At 34.8% G+C, this 21,223-nt stretch overlaps 1 long non-coding RNA gene across 1 annotated transcript in view; it reads left to right on the forward strand.

The window, feature by feature from the left end:
• The window catches only part of LOC108737520, a 307,184-nt gene that overhangs the window by 151,108 nt on the left and 134,853 nt on the right, over positions 1 to 21,223 (forward strand). Inside the window, exon 4 of the long non-coding RNA XR_003232230.1 lies at positions 17,923 to 17,978. This is a non-coding gene — a long non-coding RNA (uncharacterized LOC108737520). The remainder of the gene's footprint in view (positions 1 to 17,922; positions 17,979 to 21,223) is intronic.

Here is a 21,223-nt window from a genome sequence, read left to right on the forward strand (position 1 = left end):
ATTATGTAAAATTGTTAAGATATAGAAACAGATTATTTTATATGCATAATTACTACCTGCTCATTACTAAATTAAATATATAATTTTATCGGATAAATACCGAAGCTAGAGGTAAATATTTTAGTGATCAGTATTATTTTATCATACGGAGGGTGTAAATGAGATTCAGTTTGTACGGAAAAATAATATTAAACGGTTAAAAGTACAGGTAGATAAGTTCAATTCCGACCCTGGCAAAAGAAATAAGGCTCACGCAACGCTGCACTCAATCAGCTGGTGATTACCATCGTCAGTGTAGTATTTGTTTTGATTTTTTTTGTTCATGTTTTGTTTGTTTATAAGATTAGATTAAATGTGATTTAGGGAGTTTCTGTTAACAGTCAACATCTTGCAGCTATTTATTATTTTAACGTTCAAACCTTGTATAAGGCAATCGATGTCCAGTTCAATAAACTAATTCAACAATACAACATCAATCATTAGTGTAGGCCAGTCACTGTACAACAGTTGTAGTTACAATCATGTGATATATACATATTTACGAGTTTGAACCATAAGAAATGCTCGATTTGAGAGAATACAATCCCCGAAGTAGTACATGTGACAGTGTAATAAATTTTAAAGGAGCAGTTGCTGTATCCTTATCATTTGCAGCGAGTGAAAGCCTTGCTTGAAACTGATATTCAGTCGCAAATGGGTTTGTATCGGTGGTTTCACCTAATTTTTTCTATTTTTTTTTGAATTTTCATAATAATTACTGTTGGTGCGAAGCAAATTTGCAACTAGTATATCCGATTTCAAGAACTGTTTTCAATAAATGTGTGATACAAAATTGATGACTTATTTGACTTTTTTGGTAGGTTTACTTACAACCACCCGCAAAAAAGAGGTAACGCGTCTGGGTAATACCTCAATGGTGGTGTGGAAACTTACTAATGTTTAGTACGTAAGTTACATTTTTTTCTTTCTTGTGTTTTCTTACATTTACATAGTGCTAAATGTAATATTCTTATTGAGTTAAGGATTTTTATCACACTAGTCTATTCGCTAGACATCTAGTATCTCCAATTCACGCACAGGACCGGCTTCGTATTGTAAACTATTGCTATTTTCTTAAAAATTTATTTGTCCTTAACGCACTGCTGAACTCACCATGTTTATTGCATCTAGATTATAACCTCCAAAGCTCGACACTTGTTTTTGTAACACCTTCTATAGGCACTTAACATTCATTAATTAAGACGATTTTGCTCTTTGGTAATATCTAACACAGAACTGAATAAAACAGAACAGAACAAAACAAACTGCCGCGTTCGAAAGTTGCGATTTATTAAAACGACGCGACGCTACACGACATGGGACCGCGTCAGATCGCGCTAGAGCAAATCTTGTCCGTCACACCTCGACCCTTCTGTTTATACAGACACAGACATTCATATGCATACATGCATATATTAAAATGATTCTAGTCCTGTAATATATAATATAATGCACGCCTGGATGCTTACCCATCCTTACTTTGCATACAATTATAATCGGCCGATGTGATGGGAAAAAATGCGACGCCTTTAGATGCAACGTGTCGAGGTGGAGCTAATAGCGATGTGTACAAGAAAAAGATACTTATATAGTAATAATAGAGGAAGAAAGATAAAAGAAAAAATGTCAATTCTGTATTTTACATGCATGAAAGCTTGTGCATTAAATATGTTTATAGCCAATGGGGTATCCAACGGTGAAATAAGTATTACTTGAGGATCAAGACTTTTTAAGGCAATTATGAATGAATATAGCAGTTAGTTGTTGCTAAGTTAAATTATTATAATTTTTTGGATACAATGAACGCTTAACATTTTCTTGGAGTTTTTATGTAAAAATTTTAGTGATAAGCAAAGCGAGATCAAGACCAAAAATGCCCCAGTATTGGTATTGGTTTTGGTGTTTCTTATTCGGTATTGGTCTTGCTGATATAGCCTCGGTCTTGGTCTTGGTTTTGCGTGTTGTCTTCCCCGAGATAAAAATGTTCAGTCTCTCAGAGTCTCTGAAAGCGAGACTCGAGTCTCCGTCTCTCATCGAGTCTCTCTGGTGTCGTTGAGAGAGACTGTCACAAAAAACTGTTTAGCGTCTCTGAACGAGAGACTCGAGTCGCTCATAGAGAGATCCTCATTTTGTATCCAGCCTCTGAACGAGAGACTCGAGTAGCTTATAGAGAGATCCTCATTTCGTATTCAGTCTCTGAACGAGAGACTCGAGTCGCTCAAAGAGAGATCCTCATTTTGTATCCAGCCTCTGAACGAGAGACTCGAGTAGCTTATAGAGAGATCCTCATTTCGTATCCAGTCTATGAACGAGAGACTCGAATCTCTGAATGAGAGACTCGAATCTCTCAATAAATGGTGTCTCGATAGACATGGTTAAAATTTGGGTAACTATAGCTGGATATGATTTCTTGAGAATAAGTCATAATAAACGATATGTCATTTTAAACGGAGTCATTATATCCAAACTTTCCTATAGATAATTTAACACGAAAATTAAACTTAACACTGCAATTACTTCATATTAAGCGATTGGTAAATATAGGCGGAGTCATAATAAACGAATTCCACTATAACAGATTCTATGTTGGTGTCTGATTACACCTCTGAGTACATCTGCTTTCTTTCTCCATAAATGTAGTATGACGTTGGATTATTAAAAATAATTCATGGATTATCATTAATATTATTATTATTATTATTTTCCGAAAAAAGGAGACGTGTTCTTCCTATTAAGTATTTCAGGGCTACACAGTGTAATTACAGCCGCGGGACAGCCGGTTCTCTTAATTCAATTTGCATATTCAGGTATCGGGCTTACGTGCCAGGTTTGCATTTCGCATAAAATAATACAATAAGGGCATTGTTTCCCCCCGCGAACGTTAGCACCTTTGAGAACCGGAACTAATTTGCATGTGTTGCTCTCAGGAAAAGGAACGGGACGTAGCCGCGCATAGGCCTTTGCCCTTTTGGGCCACAACCGTTTTTTTCTCTCATCGCATCGTCTTCATGGACGCAACGATCGAATAATGACGCTCTTGAAAACGTACAGTTTATTTCGACAAATTTTTCAAAAAAGGGAGAGATTAGAAATCGCCAATTTTTGACCAATTAGTAGCAAGCCAACTTATTCTTTTTCCTAAATATCTAATGAAGATTCCCTCAAGATAAAAAATTCATCCTCTATACATGGGTAGTTCTACAAACGAAGGAATTTTAGACGGCACAGCTTATTTCGTATATTTATATTTAAAAAAATTAGTTTTTTCCAAATGGAAATTGTAAACCATAACTGTGTCTAGTACGAACCTCAAAATAACCCTGTTTCAATTCATATTTATTGCAAAAAATTACATTCAAAATGTAAAATTCTCAGTCTCCTGGCATGTCACTTCAGGAAAGTGAAAGCTACTAAACTGAATGAGTATTGTTTTCGAGTATGTAAAAACAATTTTATACTGCAGTAGTGATTTTCGTATTAGTATTATTTCACTGTAGAATTTAAAAAACTAGTTTTTTCCAAATGAAAATTGTAAACCATAACTGTGTCTAGTACGAACCTCAAAATAACCCTGTTTCAACTCATATTTATTTCCAAAAATTACATTCAAAATGTAAAATTCTCAGTCTCCTGGCATGTCACTTCGGGAATGTGAAAGCTACTAAACTGAATAAGTATTGTTTCCGAGTATGTAAAAACAATTTTACACTGCACTGGTGATTCTCGTATTAGTATTATTTCACTGTGTAAGTAATTATTAATGTTTTTTATATTTTATTCAGAAGATATTCTATTAAATTTTGTCCTTCAAATTTTCTACCGATCAAAACACTTTAAAATTCGAGAAATATATATTTCCATCAAGTTATTGTTCTTCACAATAATTAATTGAAATACAATAAATATAATAATATGCAAGTTTTATTAAATTAGAGATTTTATCAGTTATCTCAGTTAACATTGCGAATGAGATTCTGTTTTGTTCAGTCAATGTATCAGTATCCTGGTAGGTAGTTTCGTAAAAAATTATCGTAAAGATCTTCAAATATCAACTGTTCTTCACAAAATANTAAAAAAAAAACTACTTGCCAAAACTTAGATATAAAAAAAATGTCATTCCATTATTCACTTTATTTTCTTCCTTCATGCGTAGAATTACCCACATATAAACGTATAAAATACTATATATTCTCTCGACGTAAAATGTTTTCAATTCAATGCACAAAAATGATCAATTTTTGTATAACCTTATTCATGCATGCGATTCTTAAATGTACATATGTCTAATCTACCTAATGATTATTTGAATAATGAGTGAATTGTGTTATCGCAAAAGTATATTCATTATTATCACATTTAATTATCATCCGGTCTTTAATCAACGGATAGAATAGAAAACAAGAATGAAATGGAACCGCTAGTTCATAATGATGATTATTTTACACATTAAATTGGTGCCACCGGCTGAAACACGGTCTAATTGCAATTAGAAATGCTCGCGACGTAATGCAATTAGAAAGAAATTAATTAATGGACTGTGGCTACCTTGATTCAATTGGCTCAATTAAATTTAGGAGAGAAACATCAATGGACAGTAATGTAAAAATTATAAGTCGTCCAAATTTGGGCGGATGGTACCGTTACAGGCGGGGATGCCACATTCTAACTACGATTCCGACCAATGTGGTGGTTTTTGATTAAATGAATTCAGTGGCGGCATGATGGCCTAATGAGAGCAACTGAGCAATAATTATTGCACCTTCTCAAATTTGTTAACAAAGCAAATTAAGCGCCGCTTTTGTGTGAAAGTTAAAAATGAACTTAAGTATTATTACGTTTTCGTGGTTTGACAGCCACCCCGTTGTACAAAGCGCACTGCCGGGTGACGCAGAACTAAACGAGCAAAGACATATTATTGATCCTTTTAGCCTATACTATCACATTGCAGGTGGGGAAAGCCGTGTTTCGGGTGTCTTCAATACGACATAATACGTAACAACTGAGCAAGTGTCTGATTTTGCTCGCGATCTGCAGCAACATTGTTGGTTCAGGCAATATGGACGGGAGAGTGGAAAAAAATATTCGGATTAAATTTTTTTATTCGGTTTTGTTCGGTCAATATAGGTTGCCAGTCTGTAATTCGGTCGGGTATTGTTTAAATCACAATTGTTTAAACAAATGCTAAAAGACCACTTTTTTGACATGAACATTTTTTTTATATTCTTTGGTTAAAAAAGGTCTACATCTTTTTTGTAAAGTTAATATTTTCCGAATTACAAATTTCTGGCTGATCGTCTGCAATGCGCTAATATAAGATGTGCGAGTGGGAGAAAGACAGCAGTAGTCAGTGGGAATGCGTATATATAATATAAAATCTTTTAGTAGAAAAAAGAAAAATTTCTTTGGTGCGTTTTGTTAAATATAGTTTCTAAATATATATAATATATTAGCTTCTAAAAACCCACACAGTGTAATTACAGCCGCGGGACAGCCGGTTCTCTTAATTCAATTTGCATATTCAGGTATCGGGCTTACGTGCCAGGTTTGCATTTCGCATAAAATAATACAATAAGGGCATTGTTTCCCCCCGCGAACGTTAGCACCTTTGAGAACCGGAACTAATTTGCANAAGCCAAATAATATAAAAAAATTGTTCCAGCCAAAAAGTTATTTTTAAGCATTTATTTAAATACTTTAAACAATATCCAAAATTGATTTCGAAACCGCCCATATTACCTAGACTTAGTATCAAATCGCAAAAGTGCGTCGCGTTTTTAATGAAAATTGGTTTTCACTACTAATGTGTAATGATAATGGTTCACTTACGTTTAAAAACTAAACAAATATACGTACCAGCTACCATTTACACGTTTTTGATCTGTAACACAAAAGTGGGAATTCGACTCTCATAAATAATCGCATTGTTTTTTAATTTTAAGAAGACTATATAAATAAATTATGTTAAATATTAAAGAATTAAATGACACAAACCACTCAAGTTTGAAGATATTTTAAATATTTCATTTAACATTAAAGCAGATATATAAGTATTATTAAGTTACGTATAATTTAGGTCATTTAATTAAACAATAGCTAAATGAAATGTATGTGTTCTGGACATATTATGCTTACCGTAGACAAAACTTTTCAGTCTCTCAGAGTCTTTCAGCGTCCCTGAGAGCGTCTTTCACAGTCTCTCAATTATTGCCTAGGTGTTTTTATGGATCTCTCACAGTCTCTGTATGAGAGACTCGAACGATAAAATTGATAATTCAGAGGTTCGAGTCTCTTACAGAGAGACTGAATGAATAAAACTAAAAGAATTGAGAGACTCGAGTCTCTAGAAAGACTGGGATCTCTTAAATATGTTGAACTTAGAAAATTTTAAATATGTCTATCCGGACACCACTTATTGAGAGATTCGAGTCTCTCGTTCAGAGATTCGAGTCTCTCGTTCAGAAACGCTAAACAGTTTTTGTGACAGTCTCTCTCAGCGACACCAGAGAGACTCGATGAGAGACGGAGACTCGAGTCTTGCTTTCAGAGACTCTGAGAGAGTGAACATTTTTATCTCGGGTAATGCTATATCCTTTTATGAAGGAAAACCGTACAAAAACTATTTTAAATGGTACCTAATATCTGTTAGTTCAGATTTTAGAGATTTTTTATTATACTTACTGCTCGCATTTAACCCTTCCATTGGGCAACTGCCCGCTGTAACGATGCAGGTACCAGTGGTTCACCGTTCTCTGGGTACCCACCATCTGATCATAAACATACATTAAGTATAACTACCTATGGAACCTACAACCCTATTTGCATACGGGTATAAAACTAAAGTCTATTCAAACAGTGAGCATTCCGTTTTGTAAGCTGCTTCCTCAGTTGAACAGGGCAAAAAAAAAAACAAAAATCTTTGTCGCCACCAGGTTTAGTGGGGTCGCGGTGCCTGTGGACATTTCCCACATGTCCTGCAGCAATTGGAAAGGTCGAAGAAGTAGAAGAAAAAACGATGTTCGGTGTATGTATGTATGTATTTAAAACGCACGCAGCTGTGCGTGGACAGTTTGAAAAGTACTCGGTTGTTTTAATAAATAGCTAGCATCTTGTTCTCTTCACCATGTGGCTAACGGTCACCCTCCCTTTACAATGAGTATAAAATGTAATTAGTATTTTCTTTTGTTGATTATAAATTATTATGAAGAATCAACAGTGTTGTAATTATAAGGGGTATAAGTATTAAATGTACGTACACTTGGTAATTTTAGATCCTTTTCATTTTTAATTTAAAATAAATTGTACATTCATTGTTTGAGACTTGTAGATGCGTGTAATTATATTGAAATTTGGTCAAATACAAGTACAAATCGAACTATAGAATTTGGGATTGTATTCGAACTACTGTAATATTCAAATATTCGAATATCTATACATAATTCAAATAATTTGAAGAAAAAATATTTAAGTTCAGATATTCAAATATGCAAACATTACATGACTCTGTGGCGATTATGATGCAATATTCAAATACACAAATATCCAAATATTGTTTGTTCTTGTGTTCTTCTCATCATAAGTACATCAATATTTCAGATATTCAAGTATTTCATTGAGTATTCCGGTATTCAAATATTTGATTTATTGAATATTCGATTTTTCAATTACTTGAATTATAGAAATATTCATATATTGGATGATTTGAATATTTAAATGAAATTACATTACAAATTTTGAATACTAAAATACGAACAATTCTGACTAAGACACACCGAGGGTTACGTACTACGGAAGCCCCTAAGAAGTACATCATGAATAAGAAATTATGATTAGAAATTACTGTTTTCATGTTAGTGATCGTAAATAGTAAAATTTCAATTGAATGGAGAAAGGTTTTAATTTTTGTAATTCCATAGGTAATAATAATAACGAAAACAAATGCAACGTTTTAAAATAGAACTTAGTTTTTTAAAAGTAACATTACAAATTACATAGAAAAGAATATATGCAAATATATATTATTAATAACAAAATCGCTTATTGCATTTCGAATTACGTTCATTGAATGAAAATTACTTAATAATTCCTTTATGACTTAATTTCTTACAAACTATTTCAAATTACTTAATCAAAAATATTTTGTTGAATGCTTCCCTTTTACAGCTAATTAAAGTAGGGTGAGGGTTCAGAGTTCATAAAAAAATATTCATTGTGCATAAGATTATTATCGAAAGAAGCTAATGGATAATTTTGAGGACATTAGATGTCACGCAGTAGGACGCCTGGTGACGCTTTGGGCACATACACGCTCCCAGCTATGGCCTCTAAGGGTAGATATCGATTCGCATGTCTCAGGGGTGAGATGCAAACATACTTCCGGTCGTTCTTTACTAGGTGGCATTCGCATCTATTTTTGTGGGATAATCTTTTCCCTGGATATATTTTCGAAGTATGCCAAGTATCACCAAGGAAAAAAATTTTGTTAAAACTTCTACATTTTATCGCGATTTGTTTAGAAAAAAAAAATTATAGTTTTATCAACAAATTAAACAAATATTAATAATTCGTAGTAAACATACTAATGCATTNCGTAAAATTTAAATCGATAGTGTACAACTAATACCGTTAAACCAATTCCTTAACCCCTATCCCGGTATGTTTGTGTGTTTGAAGAAGTTTCACTCCAGTAGCGTGTTGTATAATTACACGTCGTATTTTTTTTTATTTTAATAAACCATCAATGATAACATTGTCGGAGTATCATCTTGATCGATATTAAATGAACTCTTTAAAACAAAAATCCGAATCAGCTGATTCAAATTTGAATAACCTTAGGATCGAATTTAAAGATGAACACCCTACAGTCGTTGAGAAGGTTATCACGGTTCCTGTTTCGGTTTGTATCAACTTATAGGGGTCTTAAAACTCATAAAACTATTATCAGTTCACTTTTTGTCGAGATGAGGTTCCTCCAAAAAAGGGTGAGTTAAAACGGGTTTCGTGCTAAGCTATTCCATCAACCTTTCTCGCCTGCTTCTAATTGACTTCCATACCCTCTAATACCTCCCCATTTCTAACCTTTTTAATTTTATCAACAAATTAAACAAATATTAATAATTCGTAGTAAACATACTAATGCATTAATAAAAAAGGAATTATTGTGTATGACATTTACCAAATTAAATGTACTTACTAATTGTTGCATTATAACATAATTAATTTAAAACTGATACAAACTCAAACAATAGAATTTATTAGAAATACAAAAGGCCCTGACAATAAATAAGCATTTGGTTAACAACTGTCATATTATGAACGAATTTTGTGATATGAGTACTTTAATATCATATTAGAACGGCAAGCCGCCTCACTACCCTGCATTATTTGCTTCTTCGCGATTTTGAATTTAACCCCCGTGATTATTATTTTTTGATTCCGTTATCTAAACGGTCACCAATTGACCTACGGATCCCCTAGGTATGCAGATGTTTTTGCACTTTTAAATAAATAATTTAGATATAGGTACTAACCTTATGCCACTGGATACATACTATGTAGCACGTCCACCAAAGAAAATTCATAATCTCTAGCATCCCATTCTTACTGATTACCCTACACCCTACACTTTCGTTCTTTCCATTTGCTTTGTAATAAGTATTTTGCTTATTTTATTTCAACCTTGCATAAACATTTAACCATAATTTCAGATATATGCGTATAATAAAAAATGTGTAAAAAATATCGTTATTTATTATGCATAGATCGAAGCGCTGGTATAATTTTACCGGAAGGTAATTTGGTTAGAGTAATTAGACAATATTTTTCCAGACGTTTATCGTATAATTTCGAAATAACTATCTCAAGATAATTTGTTAAAGTATACAAAGTTGACGTACCGAACCATCGAAGGAAGGCAACGTTTTAATATATGCTAATAATTAATTGCCTTTAATAGAGGTTGGAACGCGAGGCGTTCTTTCATTATATACACTTATTCTTGTTTCGTAAACGATACCTAATTGCATTATCCATCATTTGGTTCTGATAATTATTAATACGTCAAGGCGCGGAAACAGGGACGGCACCTGTAATACTCTAGAATGGGAGCCAACACACCTAGATTTACAGGATATTTTATAATAACGCTAACACCAACAGTATCGTGACGTAGTAACTGTTTATATTTCTCTATTATTACTAATAGAAACAAAAATTAAATACCTACGGCAGGATCTCTTTATGTTTGAAAGTGAAAGACAATATATATCTATCTATCTCTAAGTATAGAAAACTAATTTCGCCTCAGGATTGAATGGATTGAACAATAAAGTTACGAATTTTCTCCTTTAAACAAATTTCTCGAATAAAATAAATTGCAAGAAATATCATATAGATAAAATCATAAATGAACATCTACTTAACCATAAAGAATCCTTGAAAGAATATTTTCCAAAGGAGTTACAGGACAGCTGCTGAGTACAGAGTTCATTCGCAATTCAGACTTAAACATCACCGAGCGGAATGGCTTAGAGGTTTAGACCATTTCGTAGCGTTCGCGAAGACACCGGTTCAATTCCGTGTCCGTCTGCCTTGGTCCAAGTTTATCTGTGGTTTCCTTGGATCACTTAGATAAATGCTGGGGCAGTATTATTCCTCAGATAATTTTTCATTCTTTTCTGTGTTCATGTTTCTCACCGAACCACCACCCACCCATTCCCACGACTCCTGAAAGCAGGCTGAAGAGGGCCTTCCGCACTAACTTCTTTCCGGTGTAGTCCGGAGGGACTGTCTGCCCACCAGCATTAGTAACTGATGGGAATGAGTTTCAAAAAGTTCTTTTTGAAGTGAAACTTTTTTTATGCACGGTAGGGTAAGTTCGTTTCATGCGTTACAGGCCTTACGCTGAAAGTTGGTGGAAATTTTAAAATGGCGTGGATGCGCGGTGGCAAAAGTAGGTAGTTTTAGGTATAATGATTGCAGCCCTCTTTCTTTAGTATTCCTATCAGTGGCGTAGATTAAATATTTAAAATAAATATCTGAAAGGTTATTTGTGTATCGGTTCCGAGTGACTTACCCAAATAGGTCATAAATGGACAAGTACCTGCGCGACCGTTCGCCAGCTTCCTTCGTCCGGCCTGTACTATGTAACGAAATCATGCAACGTAGTCGAGTTCGTAGTGTGGATCGCTTGAGCCGTGAGCGCGCTTCAATGCAACGTTCGTTACAGGCAACTTCGGCATGTATAGCGTAAAATTTAAATCGATAGTGTACAACTAATACCGTTAAACCAATTCCTTAACCCCTATCCCGGTATGTTTGTGTGTTTGAAGAAGTTTCACTCCAGTAGCGTGTTGTATAATTACACGTCGTATTTTTTTTTATTTTAATAAACCATCAATGATAACATTGTCGGAGTATCATCTTGATCGATATTAAATGAACTCTTTAAAACAAAAATCCGAATCAGCTGATTCAAATTTGAATAACCTTAGGATCGAATTTAAAGATGAACACCCTACAGTCGTTGAGAAGGTTATCACGGTTCCTGTTTCGGTTTGTATCAACTTATAGGGGTCTTAAAACTCATAAAACTATTATCAGTTCACTTTTTGTCGAGATGAGGTTCCTCCAAAAAAGGGTGAGTTAAAACGGGTTTCGTGCTAAGCTATTCCATCAACCTTTCTCGCCTGCTTCTAATTGACTTCCATACCCTCTAATACCTCCCCATTTCTAACCTTTTTAATCCACGTTATTTTTAACTCGTTGAATATTTAACAGTAAAGTATCAAACCTTCCATAAAAGAAAAATAAGTTATTTATTATTAAATTACATTAATGTTCCAGCCTCAAAACAATTTAAATTTTAATGACATCGTTGTCGGAATGGCTCCCATTATATTTAACCATATCATTACCATTAGGAAAAACTATTTGACAACATCGTTACCAGGTTACAGCGTTCCGTACAAACCCGGCTCGAACCTATCATTAAGGCATTAAGTCGTCGACGTGCATTTTCCATTATTAAGTTGGCAGTACTTATAAATACCTGTAACGAGGACGCCACATCTGCATCCGAAACATTATTACAGGCCAAATGTTGCCCGTTGCGTTAAACGCATCGCGCCAATATAATTACACAGTTTGAGCAGGCAACATCGTCTTTGTTTGAACCACATAACCCTAATTGCACGGCGAAATTCGGACGATGGACGTCCACGTTTCGAAACAACAATTATCTACTAAATAGCTAAACGACCAAAGCACTATAGGAACCGCAAACACATTAAAAACAACACCGGTCAAGTGTGAACCACATTGGCGCACCGAGGGTTCCGTACAACGTTAATTTACGTGTAGTCGGTAGTTATTGTTTAATTATAGAGTACATAATTAGGTTTTACTCGCGGATTCACTAGCGTCGATGCCCTAAATACTTGTCAAATATCATCGAGGACCATATAAAACTAATTTTTCTATCTTTCGGGAGCAGTATTCTTTTTCTGGATAAAAGGTACTCTATGCCCTTTTCTAAACCACAGACATTATGTGTACAAAATTTTATGATGCTCGGCTGAGCAGTTAGGGCGTGAAATGGTAGCAAACAAACAAAATTGTAAAATTTACACTGGGACTATTATTTATTTCTTGGTGAAATGATAAATGTTAGGGACAAAAGTTTACTTATAACATTATAATCCAATTCATTATTTAAACTTGAAGACCACTGCTTCTCTGGTCAAATTTTTAAATTTATGGTGTTATTTTGGATCAACCTTCTTGCAGAAAAGATCGTTCAAATGGCGTGCGTGGGATCATTAAGTTCGTCCAGATATAAACTCGAAAGAAAATGAAGAGATAAAATCATTTGCAGAATGCTCCAGAAAATTATTTTCTGTTGTCTGTTACTCAATATATTAAAAATTTATAATACTATTAATGATTGAATATGAGGCCTTCCTCTAATGCTAAAACTGTTTGCACTAGTCATAAACAAGAAGCCATTAATGTGTAAGAACTTCCGATCTATCGGAAACATTCTCTTTTACGGAATTTCCGATAGTTTCAAGATATATCTAACGGGGTTGATCGGGGAGGCGGAAAAGAGAAGGAGGCGTTTGAGATATGGTGTTATAGGGGGATGAAGAAATGATGATGGATAGAGAAAGAGATAGAGATAAAGAGAAGAAGGGATATGATGGTGTGACCTTTTGAGACATGAAGGGCTAATTAGAGACGTATTAGAAGCAGTTGGAGGGAGACCTAAGATTAAATTACTGTTACCAAATGGTTAATGGGACGTTCTAGCATTCGAAAAATGCGAAAATTGACTCAGGATAGAAAGGAGTTGAGGTTCGTTTCCAAGCAGTATTTGGACTGATGACCTATGATTATGATGACCTAACATAACATTTATATAGAAGTTATCTTATGGTAGACTTCTTCTACATTTGAGCTTATGGCTGAAAATTTTTTAAAAAGATGCCAAACAAGGGCTTCATATATCGAGATGGAGACCAAAAATATATTACTTTTAATGCGTAGAGCACTCTAAATCCGTATTTTCTTTCAAAAGACATAACTGTAATCTCCGTGGGTTTAATGACAGGCTATTTTCTACGAGGACTTAAATACATCTTTTTTCTAATAAATGGGCTATGCCATTATGTATTTTATTTCGTGTTTTTATTATTTTACAACGCGTCGTTAATGGCGGAATGACGACGGGGTGCGGCAAATGACGACGATTTCTCGAACCGAGAATTCCATGTTGACATTTCTACCCTTCTGTTCATAACTACGTATTAAGTAATACGGCAATGATTATAGGGAAGCATCTTGCGTGAGCCACTTAATTTTCTCCAACGCTATCATTAAGGGTTCATTGGGCAAATTTGTCTCGACGCTCGACGAATTGTAACAGGAAACTGAAATTAGCCCCGACGTATGATACACATTAGCTTAACTTGTCGTAGATACCTACGATAAGTTTTGAACCAGCGAGTTAAAATCTAATTAAATATCATCAACGATTTTAATTTCATTAGAGGAGGGCGAGACAGGACCATCAAGTTTTTTGTGAAGGCATCGTAACGTTTCCTACGTTATCAGTGGAACTAACATACCTATGGATTTCAAATTATCTTTTGCTCATTAATAAAACTATGTGTTTAGTAGGAGGGGTAGTGATGAGCAAAGTGAGACCAAGACCAAGACCAATACTCTCCCAGTCTTGGCCTTGGTCTTGTTAAATAAGTAAGACCAAGACTTAACGCGAAAGACAAAGACCAAGTTCGGGTCTATATCAGCAAGATTAGGACCAAGATCGAGATTATATCAGTAAGACCAATACCAAGACTAGAAGTATTTAAGCATGCCTAAGATCAATGCCAACAGGTACCAAGATTGGGACAGACTTGGCCTTGGTCTTGCTCAAATACTTCTAGTCTTGGTATTGGTCTTACTGATATAGTCTCGACCTTGGCCCTGATCTTGCTGATATAGTCTCGATCTTGGTCCTGATTTTATTGATTTACACTCGGTCTTGGTCTCGTTTTTTCATGTTAAGACTTGGGCTTACTTATTACGTAAATATCAGATTAAATAAATAAGATTAAGACTTAACACGAAAGATAAAGACCAAGATCGAGACTATATCAGCAAGATTAGGGTCAAGGTCGAGACTATATCAGTAAGAGCAATACCAAGACTAGAAGTATTTGAGCAAGACCAAGGCCAAGGCTGTCCCAATCTTAGTACCTGTTAGTCTTGATCTTGCACATGCTCAAATACTTCTAGTCTTGGTATTGGCCTTACTGATATAGTCTCGATCTTGGTATTGGTCGTATTCGTATTAAGTCTTGGTCTTACTTATTTAATCTGATACTTACGTTTTTTTTTTTAAATCTAAACACTTTTCTATTTACCGAATTACTTAAATGTTAAAATTTTCTCACACATGCGAGCTTTAAAGAAAACAGTGTCAATAATTGTGAGAGTTATGAAAACTCGAAGACTTACCCTTCCTCTGAGCGAAGAAAATAGTACAATTATAAAGTGATTGAAAGAAGTAAAAAATATCGAAAAAATTTAAATTGTCTCTGTATTTCATAATTGTTGCTGCTGTGGGGCGAGGGTGTGTCAGCAACTGCAACTGTTTTCTCATTGACGTAATCTGTAAAGGAAAGATATACGAGGGTGGATTGATAAGTTTCCGGCCTAACCAAGAGATGACGCCACTAGGCCTACCTTGAGGTGACATTCTATAGTACCATCCTTGGATAGCTTGTAGCTATAGTTTCAGCCCGATCTCCTTGCTAGTGTAGGTTTGACAGCACGCTGAACAAGACGCCTCTGTGGTTTTCGTAAAAATGGAAAAGCAGGAAAATCGTGCTGTCATCAAATACTTTTATTTGAAGGGGTTAACGCCGAAGGAAATTAAAAAAGAGATGGACTCAACACTGGGGACATCCTCCCCGTCATATTCAACCGTTAAGCAGTGGGTTTCCGAGTTTAAAAAGGGTCGTGTGAGCACCTCTGATGGGCCTCGTTCAGGACCCCCCGCAATTTAAAGTATTATTGACTACAAAACAGCCCAATAACACAATCTTACTTAAGGGCAAACAAATTTTACAAATATGTGATATATGTGTATATTTCTCCAAATGGAGATATAAATTGTATTGAAAATTGTGGAAAACTACTACGAAAAAGAAAATCCCTTTATACGTATCCATGCGATGCTTAATATTTAGAAATGTACCTATAATTTCTTCAAACAATGAAAATATTACTACCTGTAAAATCACACATGTTGCTAAAAAGATAGTTTATCTTAATGTTAGTGACGAAAGTGAAGAAATAGTATATGTTATACCGTTGTTACATATGCAAAAGTGTTTCAGTTTCTCATTGGTAAAATATATTTCTCATTATATTTTTCATCAATAATTTTCCATTTTTCCAAAAATTTTCAATGGAGTAGCAATAATTTTTCCCTGCGGGGGTCACATGCGACATTCCTAATGATACGCAAATGAAGCAAGGCGTTACATGCCCCTTCCTTGCCCTAGAGCAGTGTTTCCCAACCTTTTTTCCTCGCGAACCAAAAGAAAGGCCCGAAAAAAATTGACGAACCCCCTATGTAGTCGTTCATGACAGGTAAAAAAGCAATAAAATTTGAACAAACTGGTTCTTATGTTTTACATTTCGAAAAACTTTTAATGGGATATTTGTGGCTATTTGATAGAACAGAGCAATTCAAAGTTAGGCACAATACGTATGTGTAGTTAGCGGCCATGCATGGAACCAAACAGTCACGACAGCCTAACCTAACCTATGTCCAATGTTACTGCCTTCCTAATTGCCTAGTCAGATTATAAAGAAGCTAATAATCTCTTACAAACGCCTTATGGATTTCAAGAATAGTGAAGAGAGGAGGCATGAGAAAATTCAGGGGATCATCCTGTATTTGTTAGAATATTTTTTCAACTATTGGTAAATAATTTGATCCACTGGGCACCCCTTCTGCATGGTTCTGCATAACACTTAATTTTTTGTTTTCCTGAAAAAAACGCTGAAACTCGACACTTTGACAGTCCTTGCACCTTTTGTACCCAACGTCCGTTAATTCCTCCCTGCTCACAGCTTATCGATGCACATTTTCACATACACATATGTTCCATGTACACAGTGCACCTACCCATGTAACCCGTCCCGTCCGTAGCCGGTTCCGTCGCTCTGGTATTTGCTTTATAAAAAAAAAATCCATTAAGTTTTTCGATTCTTCTTACATATTATTATTACGCCGAAGGGTTCGCCTACTGTCTTCCTTTCTAATGTATGCATGCCCTTGCATACGATTAAAAGAGTCGGAGAGACGCGCTCATTATGCACTCTCACATATAATAACCCTTTAAGCGTTGTTGTAGTGCCAACCGTGAGAAACTCCTACTAAAAGTATAACAATAGCGTGCGAGGGGCTGATGAATGTCACAAAAAATTTACATTCCGTCAAAGCGGACGCGATTTCCTACATCCATTACACGCCCTGTTATTATTACAGAATCTGTTTTAAATGCTTAATACGCTCCTGGACGAAATTAACACGCCACGTAATACACAATAGCTAGCGTACCTATATTTTATTAAAAAATAACAAATAGGGACCTCAACGCTGGTCTAAATACTTTTTGGCGGCCTCGGGGTAATGTTTTGGTAGTGCCCCCTGTAAAACCAACGTTGCCTAAGTTATAAAAATCAATTTATTTATTAAATAAACCTATTTTCGTCTAAATTTAGATAGTGGGCATCGTTATCGATGGTACATAGTACTTATATTTTAATTTTAACGACATTTTCATTAGTTTTATAAACCACGCTTTAAACGTTTTAATTTTATTGTTTATATGCCAATAGAATGTATGTATATGCAATCAACTATACATTTGAATATAGACATTTAAACCCTCCTACTCCTTTCCAATTGTTTAGTTCCAACTTGATTACGTCAAAATATGCGACTTTTAACTCAAAATTAAACGAGAACTTCCTAGATATCGAATGCTTTTTAATTGAACGGTTTAGTCGCTAGTCTAAGAAAGTTCTTATATTTAGTAGCGATTAATATTTTAATAGTTATCAACCATGAATGTGAAATCAACTCAATTTCTCGACAGCAGCTACAAATTTTTACTCATTAACTTGAGGTAATCTGATGAAGAATATCTACCTACTCTGTTGATCAAATTTGTTTTTGATTTACTTTGCTACCTGAACTTTTGTTGATACATGACTCGATTCAAATATTCTTTCGGGATATTTAATGTTTTATATTTCCCTTGATGTTTTCATTTTTGCTAATGGTTTTATTTTTGTATTTTTCAGTTAGTCGGAGGCGATAGACCATTCAACTCATCGGAAAAGCATCTCCAATGATTCAGGTAAGTGTCATGTTGAACTTTTACTTTTTTTGTAAGTATTAATGCTTAGGACAGTACAACTTTAGGGATAGATATAGAGGGGCAAAAGATTAGTATGCTTAGATTTGCAGATGATATAGTAGTATTAGCATCTAGCAAGGAGGAGTTAGAGATTTTAGGTGTCTAGGAAGTCAGATAAGTCAGGACGGAACGAGTAGTAAAAGAAGTCACTTCTATGCTCGTGAACCATTAATTTAGAAATTCTAAAAATATTGTTACATGTATGTTCAGAGCGCGGCGCTGTACGGGTGCGAAATTTCGAACGCTTCGAAGTTTTTTGTCCATGTTTCGCACCAGTACAAAGCTGTGCTCCATATATACACCTTTAACACTTCTTTTTGTTAAAGGTACCTTGACCCTGTGCTATCCTTTCTTAGATATCTCTACTACTCCTTCCATCCTGAACTATCTAACTTCCTAGATATCGAAAATCAGTAAATTGAAACTATTATTTGCTTTTACTCATTCCAAATTTTAAATTTAATTAATTTCGTCCCACTTTTGTTTTAAATTTAATTAATTTCGTCCCACTTTTGTGTATTGCTTAGCGTATAAAATGAATTAACAGATTCATAATTGAAACATGAGTTAACAGTTCCGTCTTTTTTTCTTTGTTGATACCTATTTTTATTTGCAAGCATCCTGTGTCCTGTCTCGTGTCATATTTTCAATGAAAACCGTCAAGTGCTCTATCGTAAACGGATCCAGCTTACTTCACACTTGCTTCTGTTTTTTAATTCATAATACAACCACATTTGACCGTCTTAACAGAAGGCACGCATCAAGAAAATAAATATAAATTGTGTGGTGTGTGCGCTTTGAGAGGTTTCTTTCTTTATTACGTATAGTCGGTGTCATTGTCGGTAGAAGAATATCTACTGTGAAACTTCTTCTTAAATTTTTGCGTTGGTTAGGATGTGACGGTTACAATTTAAAATAAAAAGTTATGGATATTTCGGATATTAACTACGACCTTCCCAATCCATACACTATTGCGGACACCCTTAATCCATATACCCCGGACATTTAACATTATTTCTTTTGTACACTGCTTTCCGTGAATTGTAAAACGACTCATTTTAAAGTTAAATAGCAAGCCATTCTCGAAAAAGCGAATTAAGGTCTGCAGAAGTTACCTAATAAATTTTAAATATTTTTTGTCTAATAAATAAACGCAATAGCAAATAATTTCAGTTAGCTATATAGTCACAACATTCTCGGGTGCATAAAATATTTCGTATTTTCTACATTTTAAGTGAGTTCAATGTTGCGTTGCTAACTTCAGTCGTTACCTTTTTGATTGATTGTACTGAGTTACTATGTCGCTGACGTATATGCAATCTTTCAATAATAATAATTTTACAGTATGTACCTATTTACAATAGAGTAACCACTTTGATGTCGCTCTTATGCGACCTTATAAGATAAATTTTATACTAATAAACACGTGTTGATTTCGTTCCGGTGGTTATAACCATAAGGGATGAAGTTACTAACCGCAAAGAGCACACGTTACTATCGTTGAGTCTACAAAAATAAAAAACGCCAATTGAGAACCCGAGATAAAATTTCTCAGTCTCTCTGAAAGCGAGACTCGAGTCTCCGTCTCTCATCGAGTCTCTCTGGTGTCGCTGAGAGAGAGACTGTCAAAAAAACTGTTTAGCGTCTCTGAACGAGAGACTCGAGTCGCTCATAGAGAGTTCTTCATTTCGTATCCTGTCTCTGAACGAGAGACTCGAATCCCTGAACGAGAGACTCGAATCTCTCAATAAGTGGTGTTTCGATAGACGTGATGGTTAAAATTTTTTAAGTTCAACACATTTCAGAGATCCTAGTCTTTCTACGAGAGACTCGAGTCTCTCAATTTTTCAGTTTTATTCATTCAGTCTCTCTGTGAGAGACTCGAATCTCCGAATTGACAAATTTATTGTTCGAGTCTCTCATACAGAGACTGTGAGAGATCCACAAAAACATCTAGGCAATAACCGAGAGACTGTGAGAGACGCTCTCAGAGACTTTGAAAGACTGAGAAACTGGAGAGAGACTGAAAATTTTCGTCTAGGGAACATATTATTTACTGCAGGCACATACATACCTATATACATGTAAATAATGAAAAAAGCAGCTCTCTTTTTGCGCCAAATGGTTTTTTTTGTTTAAATATTTTTTTCTTGCTATAATAATCTCCAGAGAAATATAAAGAAATTTTCGTAAAAAAGAAAATTAAGTAGGTAACAATAAAAAAAATCATCTGGCAGATTATTGTAGGATGAGACAACACCAAAGAAGTTAGAGTTGTCATGGTGTCATGCCCCTTTGTGGTATGTGAACCTTAAAAACAAACCCATTCGATAAATTTAGGCAAAATTTTTCTCTGTGCCTACATGTAATAGGAAATTAGACGTACAAAGACTATATAACATTTGAACTTGTTTGTAAATAAAGAAACAAAGTGGTTGTACTAACAAGTCTTCAATCTCGTGTCAAAAACTCACCCTAATAATTCGGAAATATACGTATCTGTTGTTAAGGGCCAACGCTACTGCACATTCGGCCCGCTTTTGTAAATACCCACAAATATCCAGGTAGTTTAGAAACGATCAGGTGCTAACAGGTAGTTATATTGAAAAGCACTCGTTAATGGAGCCAAAAAGGTTCGATTAGCTATAATAATATAATATAGAGTCGAGCAACCGACCGATTGACAGGGATACAAAATCCCCTATGACGAAAACGATTATCTGAACAAGTGCAACGATTATTGTCGGCCCTTTTCGAACGCCAATTGAAAGGTATACCTGTCTTTTGACGAATAAAAGAGATGTTTTGAAATGTTCAGCTTTGTGAAATATTCAATCGTGACAAGCACCACTTGACTTTCGTCGAAAAGGCCACAATAAATATACGGTAGGTGTCCCTAACACAGATAATGATTAAATAGTTGTGCCAGTGATACATTTTATCAGGGATACATAGGTTATTGGCGAAGGTTGATTAATAATTTGAATCAATATCTACTTTTTTATATACAGTGTAAACTCTATATAACGACACTTAAGGGACTGAACATTTTTCGGCGTTATAAAGAGTGGTCGTTAAATGGAGAGAAATAAAAGATATTATTTTACTATTCTATAATAATATGCATTTACCAATATAGTACACATTTTGCACACGAACATTATTATTCATACATTGCGTATAGC

Source organism: Agrilus planipennis, unplaced genomic scaffold (assembly GCF_000699045.2).
Source record: "Agrilus planipennis isolate EAB-ADULT unplaced genomic scaffold, Apla_2.0 scaffold14, whole genome shotgun sequence".
In the NCBI taxonomy this organism is placed as follows: domain Eukaryota; kingdom Metazoa; phylum Arthropoda; class Insecta; order Coleoptera; family Buprestidae; genus Agrilus; species Agrilus planipennis.